The 11399-nt window shown below is 39.1% G+C and overlaps 1 long non-coding RNA gene across 1 annotated transcript; it reads right to left on the bottom strand.

Annotated features, from left to right (window-relative positions):
- Positions 1-5394: 5394 nt before the first annotated feature.
- On the bottom strand, positions 5395-7963 carry LOC116714141 (uncharacterized). Its single transcript, XR_004338009.1, has 2 exons — positions 7900-7963; positions 5395-6275 (listed from the first exon to the last, which is right to left on the bottom strand). It is a non-coding gene; the product is annotated as an uncharacterized LOC116714141 (long non-coding RNA).
- Between the last annotated feature and the right edge of the window lie 3436 nt (positions 7964-11399).

Here is an 11399-nt window from a genome sequence, read left to right as displayed (position 1 = left end):
AATATGTACAGATAGGTTATATTTTTAAAATGCCGCCTCCATTCCTGATTAGACACGGTCCTTACTTCATGCCCTGACATTAGGTGTAGCACCCTTTAATCTTTTATTTGCTAAAGTGCAGGGCCTCCACCACCATCCTAACACTGTTCCACTAAAAGTAACATCTGCAGGATGATAGTCTGTTATAATACCTCATCTGAAAGTGTTTGTGTAGATTAAAGCCCCTCAATATGGCTTTGTGTAAAGCCTTCCTCCCCATTTAAAACCTGTATAATCCCCAGCGGAAAGCGACAGGCCTATAATAGTGAAGCACAGATCCCCGGCATTGATGTATACAATAGCACTAACCTCACACATCTCTATTAGTGTGCCCACTGACACAGACATTACAATCCCCAATGGGAAGTCAACTAAGACAAACAGTTGAGAGCAGCAGACCCGACGTTCATGCTTCAAATAAAGACACTCATTTCTCAAAACACAGCAGGTGGCAATGCTTCAAATGTGATAGGGCATCTGTCTGGTTTTCAGCTGGTACCATTTAATCTTGTGCCTATTCTGCAGAAACTTGCTACATAAAAAAAGAGAGCCTAAAAAAGTGCATCTGTCACAAAGAGAGGATGTGTGTGTGTGTGTGTGGAGGGGGAGAGGGCTTAGGGTTAAGGGGGGAGTCTTTGTAATGATGCTGGAAGTCTTTGGGAACACAGTCGTGACACACATTCGTTATAAGAGCACTGATCTGTTTATGCCGAGAGACTGAGAGAGTGATAGCGGTGGCCCACTGGAATGTGACGCAGACCTGTGCATCTGTGTGGGGGCCGCGGGTGTTGGTAAATTGGCAAAGCATCTGTGACGATGTAAGGAAACTTTTATCCGTGGCGAGGACATGAAGGAGTTTGCGAAGCCCCAGAGGGAGACTGAGGGCTTCTGGTTGAGTCCAGGCATCCTGCTGTGTACACTACTGAAGGAGCAGGGAGATCAGAGATGAGCTGGAGACACTCTTTTAGGACTGCTGGCCCCCATTGAGCAGGGTGGAGCAAAGGGGGATATATAAGGATGGGGTATTTGTTTCCATCCTCAAACACCAGCCTACCCACTCTGATTCCCTCCGGTTTCTCCCCTCGGTATTTCAGCCAAGAAGGAAAAAAGTGGGTGTTTGCTCGAGCTAAAGGGAGGACAGGATAGTTTCTGCCACATTTGCTAGCTTGGTCCAGCCAAGCAGAAAACAAATCACATTCCACAGAGAGCTATGTGTCCTGTTCCCATGGAAGAATTCTCTCGCTTTGTGCCACTCGACAATAAATCACACCGCAACCCCTCCTCCCCCGGCGGTTTTAGACATGCCACCTTTGGCAACTAAAACAAGTGCTTGACTTACTCTGATTTATTCTTGCTATGGCAAAGAGAATGAATGGAGGTGCTAACAGGGTCCATGGGAATGGTGAATACGAATCTTGCTTGCATGAATTTGTGCCTGCGTGTGTGTGTTCAATGGCAGCACCATTCAGATTTGAGAACACATCTACTCATTTAAAACACACTAAGTTTGTCCAAACTATTGCCCCTTGAGTAGGCAAACCTTCGAAAATGGTGTAGGTATGCAAAGAGACAAAGACAAAAGTAGGACAAAGGACGTCTCTGTTATTCTAAGTTTAGTCCACCTTGGTATTGTTTTGCTGCCCTGCAAGCCTTTCGGAGACTGCCGCAGATGTGCTATTCTGTACTGTGATTAAATTTAACCCCAAACCATTGGGGGCTTGAAAAAAAACTCCTACAAACTCAGAATGAAGCACCACACACAGAGTCATGAGTATACATACAGTATGTTCACATGTACTCTAGAAACAGACAGACAATGTGAAATGGGTCTGAATGAGAGAAAATATTGTAGGTTTTTAAAGATTCCAAATTCATCAAAGATCCAAATGACTGGCTTGCATGGGACTGGCAGTAAGAAACCAGTAAGAACCCCATTAACAGACGGCCCACAGAACCACACCACCTCTTGTGGACATACTAAATCTGTGCCTTGCCTCATACTAGCACATCTTACGTTGAATTATTTGTCTCTTTATCTATAGTTCTGAAACAGCTTTGGGGGAAACTTTAGACTTTGTCCTGCTGGAAGGTGAATCGCATCCTAGTATTTGGAGCCTCCATGAGGTTTTCCTCTTCTAGAATGGCCCTGTATTTTTGCTCCATTCATATTCGTATCAGTGCTAATTGCCTTCCCTGTCAACAGTAATATATTTGTTACATCATGATGCTACCCATACGGCGTTGGTATGATGTAAAGGTGAATGAATGCATGGATTTTGATTCCACTTCATTCTAATGTGCTACTTTGAGATTGCCTGGTAAGTAAAATCTGTATGAAATACATTCCAGTTTAAGGTCCTAAATTGACAACATGTGGAAAGGGTTTATGAAGTCTTTTGCTAGACGCTGCATGTATCATTTTGACTCTCTCTCTCGCCATCACAGTCGAAGGGTTTAGTTCACCTTCGCCTTCTACCCATCAATTTTCGTGTCCATCATTCCTCGTTCTGCCTCCGAAGAAATGTACACAGCCTGCAGGTTGTGAAGGAACACCTGCTGAGCATCGTGTAAACAAAAAAAACACTGCCACAAAACTGAAATGCCGTGAAGCAAAAGTGAGCAGGGCAGCTTGCCTGTTAGTTCATTTCAGATGGAGTTAAATGTATCATTTTTCCTTGCCCTCTCTGACTCTTTCTAGCAGGCTGCCGCGCAGCTAGCACAGCGCAGAAGGCAGAGTGCAGAGTCTCTGACCTATTTAGGAAACTGGCAAGAGAGCAGCCAGGGAACATCAAAATACTTCAAAGGCTCCCTTGAATCCTGTGTTATGCCCAACATAGTGTAAGAGTCTGCATATGTGCGCACAGAGATACACACACCTCTGTGCAATCCACAAACTTCATCAGTGGGCCTGCACAATTTTCCACACACACATACAGCCGTCTCGATATATTCTGTCTGAGCTCTTCGTTTGAACTGTGTCCCATATTGCCAAATGCGGAGAAGTTGGATAAATCACATTAAATACCGGGTCTGCCACCAGCACTATGACTCAGACTGTACCTTGCAAACTCTGGCCCTGGCTCAGCTGGGTGGTATTTATAGCATCCCTGTAATATGACTGCAAAGGAACTTAAAAAGAAGATTTAAGAAGTTTCTAATAGCACTTAGCAAAGGACAATACTTCAATTTATTCCCATGTTTATGGCGCTGATTTCAGCACCACAGACAGCTCCTGAGCTACAACAGCCGGTCAGGACCTGGACAAAGTTCCCACAATAAGGCAGAGGAATCTTTGAAAGTGACTGCAGAAAACCGCGTGGGCGTGAGTGCGCGCACGCTCACTTGCAAACCAGAGGCTGATCCCAGTGTGACATTCGTACTACAAAAGCATATTTATCGCTTTGACTCTGAAAGTTTAATGTCTTGTGTGTGGCGTGTGTGTCTGGACCGCTTTTGTACTCTTGCGACTTTAAACTCCTGACGCTTTCACCTTAGATCGTAGATCGATAGAAACAAGATCAAGAGAGGCGTTCAACAGATGCCAAATACAGACTGCAGGAAAAGGGCACATGAATGGAGGAAGACTTTAAACTTTTTTTTTTTTCTCCCCACTTACGCAAGGGCTTGGGTGAACGCTTTTGCCTCCAGGCCAGTCTTCAATGCATTTATTTGTGTGAGTTCATGAACAAGAAGTGGCACACACAGTAATGCGTCTCTGAAGGCTGCAATGCCTCTTAGCTGACTGAAAATGTGTGCAAATGTTGTGGGCTCGACTATTTACTATTGCTATTTATTACATTTAGTGTCGAGGTTTGTGCGTAAACCAGAATGCATAAAAGACAAAGGAGGAAAGAAGCCATTACAGGATGATTTTTGCAAGTTAACTGTAAATCTATTTGTTGCATTGTGACACGGGGGCCTTTTTTTATTTCTTTAAGCAGCGTTTCTGTGCCCTGAAGCGGTGAATAAAAAGCAGACAGACATTTCAGTATAAAAACATAAACAGCACCGCTCTGTTTCATTGCTACTTGGGCGTAGGAAACACTGCATTTGTTTTGAGGGTCGTCTACCTGCTTTAGTGGTTAAGGACAGTCAAAGAGTGGCAAAAAGCTGTGAATTGAAGTTTTTAAAAATAAAACAAATATGAATCCCCAAACCCAGAGTATAATTCGGTGTAACCCTTGTCTTTTAAAAGTCGGTTGATGGAGTCAATCTGTGTGTAGTTAATCTGATCTGTATGCAATTGTTCTGTTAACGCCTCAGGTTTGTTAGGATACGTGCGTGGACACACACTTTCACACAGGCCAAGGAACACAGAAGAGAGGTATTTTTTCTTTCTTTTTCTTGTTTTTTACTTTTTAGATTTCATTTGGTAGAAAAAAAAGAAAGCCAGGGATAGGCTTTGGTTTCACACTGACTTTATGTTGGCCTGTCACAAAATAATTGTAAGTGTTGCAATATACTGTATGGACAATATATTTCTGGTAACTGGAACATCTGCTAATGGACCCTGCAGTTGGAAGGAATGAAGCTTCCTGCTAAGAGGGATCTGGGACAAAGCGGGGGGCGGTTACACAGCCTGAGGCAGCAAAACTAAGGGGCTAGGACACAAGATAAGTGGGTACTCTGGGGTAAGTGTCTGGGGTCATTCTTAAATTCAGGACACCGAAAGTAAAAGGTCTGTTGTACTTAAATAAGTACAGAGGAGAGATTTCAAGGTAAAAAGGTACTAAAAGTAAAGCATTTACAGTGACAATGCATTAGCTAAGTCATGATCAGTAGCTAAAATACCAAAATGACCTTATCTAGTCACTATGAATTTACAGCTAAATCAAAAAAAAAAAATCCCGGCATATTGTGGATGAAAATAAATACTTTACACTGTGTCGATTCAAGCTACATTATACTAAGATTTAATGCCAATTTTGGACTGTTCAGCTGATGAGACAGGAAGAGACAGCAATGAGATAAGGGATAAACTCAGACATGACAAACATCTTTGATCATCAGTCAAAAATGAAAGCAAACACTAAATATTTAGTTCTACTTAGAGGTTTACTTGTTAGAAGGGTTGCAAAGGAAGTTTATACTTTTAATCCTCCATTTGAATAGTTTTTGTAGTAGGGTGGAATGGTTACATTAAAACTATGGTCAATTCTAAAGGCTAGTAGGGATGCATCAATATAATAATTTGTACTGAACTCAATATTCAGTATGAATATTAATGACCATTAACTGATATATTTGTAATATTCTAATCTGCAGATTTCTGTAAGAACAAACTAAAAGAGTTCCAGATGAACATTCAATGTTCAGATGAGGCAAAAATAAAACTCATCAATCTTGTTCCCAAACTCTGCTTCAGCTATCAGTTTATTACAATCATATGTATGATCAGGTGACTATAAACTGTTCAGGCATAGAAGAAAACTTTAGTCATTCTAGCTGATCTAAAACCGGAAAAGTTAAATATGAGTCAATGTAAGTGAAAAAAAGACTATGATAAGTTTTGTATGCACACATCTGGTTTAAATTGTACACCATGCAACTGACATGCAACTGACAATGTACAGTGGAGCATTTGACAATTGTGTGGGACATCTTTGAAACCACATTACTTGCGATATTGCTTTTTAATCGGAGCACAAGTATTAGCAAGATTCAATCATCTTTTAATAAAATCAGTTATTACAATTTTAATTGCTCCCCCCGCCCCCTTGAAATGAAGCTGTTGATAAGATGGCATGGCTAAAGACATAAAAGCAGGAGTGGTGCTTTGCTGAAAAAAAAAAAAAAAAAAAGAGTGATTCAAGTATTTCTCAGATTACTTGTTAGATGGATAAAATGTCTTTTGTGAAATGTACTACCTTGTCCAACACTTGAAGAAATTGGTTTCGAATAGCAAAATGGCATGGATCCTCACGCTGCTTTCATTTGGAACATTGTGATTTGAGTACACTCAACGAAATAAAATAATGAACTCTCAAAAAAAAAGAAAAACCAAAGTAGGTGATCTTTTCAGAAGCCTGACTGAAACAATTAGGTCCAGGTCTTGACGCAGCTAAAAGCTTAAAGCTAAAAGTCTTTAGATCTCAGAATGCAGGCTCACATGGCATTTTCTTTACACACACAGCTGCCATGGCTGGTTGAGGGGATAGTGAGAGATGTAAGCAGGCATGCAAAAGCTCTGCATCATGGCTCCGGGCTCCAAGGTAGTCTTGTCTCTCTCTCTCATTCTGGAGGACATGGAAACAAACAGGAGTGAAGCAATGCTAAACAGGGATGAATAAAAAACACTGAAAAATAAATGATGCTGGATGCACTTGCTTTCAGCTCCAAGTCTGCTATCAAACTTCTCTTCTCTTTCCTCTAGACACTGGCTGTCAGTGTGTAAGGTGGACCGTATAGCCAATCGTGTGCAAATCCAGTCTATATGCATACCAGCAGACTCATAAACAGGCCAGATATTCCCATGACAAACTACACGATAATGTATTCTGTAACCATGCGGGTAGCTTACTCCAACATCAACTTCCAGCTTTAACTCACTTCCTCTGGGACAAATATATATTGAATCTTTGCATTTTTTCTCAGCATAAAGTATGTGCTGTATGTTTTTGGAACAGAAAATTAGCGCATCGCAAAAGTATTCATAACTCTCAGGCTTGTTCCCATTTTGTCATATTACAACTAGAGATAATAATTTGTCTTATTTTAATGTTATACGACAGACCAACACAAAGTGGGACATAATTAGGAAGTGGAATGAAAATGATACATGGTTTTCAAAATCTTTAAAAATAATCTCAAGGTTGTGGCGTGCACTTATATTCTTAGTAGTATCACCTTTTCCTACAATTACAGATGTAAATGTTTCTATCAGCTTTTCTGACTGAATTACTTTCAATTCTTTGCAAAATAGCAATCCAGAGATTGGATGGAAAGTGTCTGTTGATTAAGATTCTCAATTAGTTTTAAGTTTGGTCCACTGCAGTTTGAAGTATTTAGTAGCATCTCTAACTTTGAACAGTTTCCCTGCCCATGTTGGACAGATACCATCACCACTTTTCAGAGCGATACATTGTAATACCAACAGCTAGATCTGAGATTCAGTACATCACAAATTACCATAATATCCCTTTAAGTTGAACCAAAATTCTTTTAACATGCTCCATTTATCATGATTAATTTTACCAAATGACAAAATCTATTCATAGATGGCTTTTAACTCTCTAAACCATGTTAGGTTGTTTTTTTTGGTTAGTGCTTTAACTCAAACACGTATCATTGAAATGTTCCTTCATCTCAGACCTTTTATGTTTAGAACAAAATAAACATATATAAATTTACTTTTAACTATTTTTAATAGCTTTTGCCATTTTTATTCTGCACAAATAAAAATATACTTAAATATTTAAGGATTTTAGCTTTTAACTGTGTCCAATGTTTTAACAGAACAACAACATTTCATCTCTTACACAAAAAACTCTACTCAAAATAGAAAAGTGAAAAAGGTGTAATGCTCCTTTAATGCTGTGTCTCTTTACTAAGCTTCACACATTGGGAGCCATTACTTACTACTTACTAAATTTCATAAGCTTTTGTACGAGAACCGTTCTTAAAAGTGCAAAATACAATAAGTTCAAAGTGAATTCAGTAGTCCTTCAGGTGTTTCTTAGCTAGCTCAACACAGAGTTCGCTAGCATTAGCAATAATTAGCCTCGAGAAATATGCCCTGTTTTCCACTCAACACTAATCACAAACTGTATAACGCGACTCACTAGTTGACTATCGATTCAATAACATTTTCAACTCTTAAAGGATACTAGTACATATGTATCAAAACACATTTTTACTGACCTGTGATATAGAAAAGATGAGACACACGAAGCACTTCCTTTAGCATCTAACAGGAACGTTTTTTCTTCTTCTGTGTGCCCAACCTTCTCTACGCCACCAATGTGATAGACCCCAACCCCACCCCTAGCGGTTGTATGTGGAATCGCACCAAATAACTGAAATGACACTAAAGTACTTATTACAATGAGAAAATAAAAATAGAAAACGAAAAATAATGTTGAGGTTCCCATTTTTATACTTAGTGTTTTCATTTACTTACAACTTGCTCTCATCACCATAGTTGTTTAGGTTAATTAAAGGTTCAATTTTTTTTGGGGGGGGGAAGCATTTTCTTACTCTGCTCCATCAGAGTAAGATGGAGCAGAATCAAAGTGTTTTCCACTTTGATTCATTTGGCACAATTATTTATTTATTCATTTATTTTAAGACAAGAAGAAGAAGCTTTCTTTTGTTATGCTATTTAATTGAGTTGAATGTTGTTACTGTTTGCATTTTGTTTTTGTTTGTTTCATCAAAACAGGTTTCTCTTGTAATTTCAACTTGGCTCTTAATGAGACTATTTGTATAAATAAATGTCAAATAAATTAAAATAAAAATAAGTGGATGGACATGTGTTGGTAGCTTAGTTGCTGACCTACCATTTCCCCCACAAAATGGAAAAATAGTATTAATACTTTTGTTTGACACTTTCATAAAGACAATACAAAGAATAAATTAATAAAGTCATTAAATAGCATTTAAACTACAAAGGACAACCCCCCCCAAAAATTTTAGAAATATTAAAATAGGGACATTGGGGACATACAAAACACTAGCAGAGAAGTGTAAAGGGTTCAAGTTGAGAAGGAAAACAGAGGTGTGGGGGCGGAGAGGGAACTGCTCACAAATGCCAGCTGATGGAGTAGAGCCTGAACGAGAAGGAACACTGAGCTATGGGCGGTGGAGATCAGTTCTGCCACAAAGAGAAAAGCAAGTTCCCCCGCACGGAAAGTGTCAAGCACATTAAACAAGGTCCTCATAGCCAATGTTTCTTGCTGGGCTGCTTTCCCTCATGTGCTGTCACCATTCTAAACCTAAACTACATGACACTGCTGAGGAACTGACACAAGCAATCCCCTGCAACACGTACTAGAAAGCCAAATGCCCTCTCGAGTAGCACTCATAATTTGTGTCTGCGATTGATTTTGCAACCAGGTCAGACTGCAGCATAAAAAATTAAAAAAACTTGCAAGCTGGTGCTGATAATGTCCTGTCCATGGCCTACAGGAGAGAACACAGCATCACCCCATTCCTTATTATTATTAACCAATTTGTTTTCATCATGACAAGATACAAGAAATATCCACCACTATTCTTCTTGCGCGTTCTTGTAAAGAGGAGAGCAAAGCTAATGAAAAAGGTCAGTTTTGTTGTGCATATCATGGCCCGGTGATATTCTGTGTGCGAGATGAAGAGCCTCAGGCAAGGTTCCTATTAGCAGACGCCCGCAGCAAAGTAAGACAGTGTAAAAATAAACCAGAGAGCGACAAGAGGGGAGATTCTACTTGAATTAACATAGAGGCTGCTTAAAATACAACATGCACGAGTGTTTGTGCAAGCAGCTACATGCTGCTCTCAATTAGGAAAACAGCATGGAGGTTAGATGGTCATGGAATAAAACTGCATCCTCTGACTTTAAAGGTGGGATGTGAGAATATGATGTTTAGTCTATTTGAGATGCCTACCCTGAGGTAGATGGCATTTTATTTTCCAGGTATGGGGGAAAAAACAGATTTGTAATAAATCTGTATTTTGTAGTGATGTTTAATACATACAACTGATGGGTAAATCACTCGGTAGGATTTCATAAAATCATTTATAGCACAATTCGGAGGAGACACTCCTGATGAAATGTTGGTTAAAGTATGATTTCTTTATAATTAAAAAGTCAAAACTCTACGTTCTGCACACTGAGTTCTGAAATGTGACCAGCCCAATTAGAAATGCCAGCTTTTCCTCAGAGTGATTATATTGTTGTTAAAAAAATTAAAGGTCTCTCCACTTTAGCGTTCGACATAGACCTGAAGGTTTTTGGTCAGGACTGGCTTGCATTAGGAACGGCCCATAATTTATTCAACCTTGACAAAATAAAACCTCAATTCCACCTTTAGAAAGTAACCTAACCTGTAACCCTCATCACCATCTTTCTTTGTAGGCATGGTTTCCTTTTGGCTTTTAGGTTTGGGGGAAATTTTAGTCAGGATGTTTTATTTGAACAATTCCCCTCTTTAGTCTGAAGACGTGCTGAAAATGAAAAACTGTGGCCACATTTTAACCAAAGGCAGTACGTTGCAGTTTCTCTCGACACCCTCCCTGACAACTCTTGCTTTTTTTAATATTTCTGGAGAAATGTGCAATTTTTCCTAACATCCTTGTTGTCCCACATTTATTGATGACTGTGTTTACCCTGCTATTTTCCAAATAGATTGTTTTTATGTTGTAGTAGACTTGTGAAATTAGATCAGTTTGATCCTTAGTAACCCCTCTGCAAACTATAGCTCCAGTTAGAGGTGTAAATAAGGATAGTCAAGAAAATCTACAGCTGTGTCTGACTTCTGGTTTATCAGATGCACAACAATTGATGGCAGGTGTTAACACAAAAAAGACTGAAAGCAGAAATAAAATCTGAAGGTGTTTTAATGAAGTGTTAGTTTTAATTATGGACCAGAAACAGAATGAATGCAGCTTATTGAAAATGTAAAATCCTGAAATAATAAACGTTATCTAAATGTTATTTAGAAAAAATCTTTATGGAGTGATATACCACCGTCTAATTTATTCACATCAACCGGTATTTTATTGATCACCCAAAATTGTGACAAAATAAATTAGCATAAGTTCTTCAGACAACTTGTTCAATAGATCACAATCAGACTTTTTAACAAGTACAATTTGTTATTTGTTACTGGACAAATAACGATGTGTTTCTTGATGAACACATTATTATTGCTGTGAAAACTTATCTTCTCAAATTACTCTGTGTATGTCTACAGCCCATATTTGAAAATAAAAGGGGGGGAAAAAAAGACTGCAGCCAAAAAAAGCAGCTGTTTGCTGAAATCCTACCCACTACCAGTATGTATTGATCAGAACCAGTCAGCATGGCTTGTCAATAGGTAATTTCATTACACGACTAATAAAAATGAATCAATCAATTAAGAGCTATAATCTGACAACCACTAATATGATGCACCACAGAGGGCAATTGAATTAATGAACCACCACCCACTGATGAATCTATACGAACAAAGTGGGGTTTTCTGGGCTCTAGCCTACACACACACACACACACACACACACATTGAAGCAAATGTACAGCTGCCTCAGACACAGTTGTGAACCTTAACAATGTTCATGTAACTATGCAACATTGCTCCACCGATCACAATCCTACAATCGCACATATGCACTATATCGCCAAAAATATTCCCCTTTCCTGCCTCAGAAGGTTAAAATTGAGA

The sequence above is a fragment of the Xiphophorus hellerii genome, chromosome 23 (genome assembly GCF_003331165.1).
Source record: "Xiphophorus hellerii strain 12219 chromosome 23, Xiphophorus_hellerii-4.1, whole genome shotgun sequence".
In the NCBI taxonomy this organism is placed as follows: Eukaryota; Metazoa; Chordata; class Actinopteri; order Cyprinodontiformes; family Poeciliidae; genus Xiphophorus; species Xiphophorus hellerii.
This window is presented reverse-complemented; position numbering and strand designations above follow the sequence as displayed.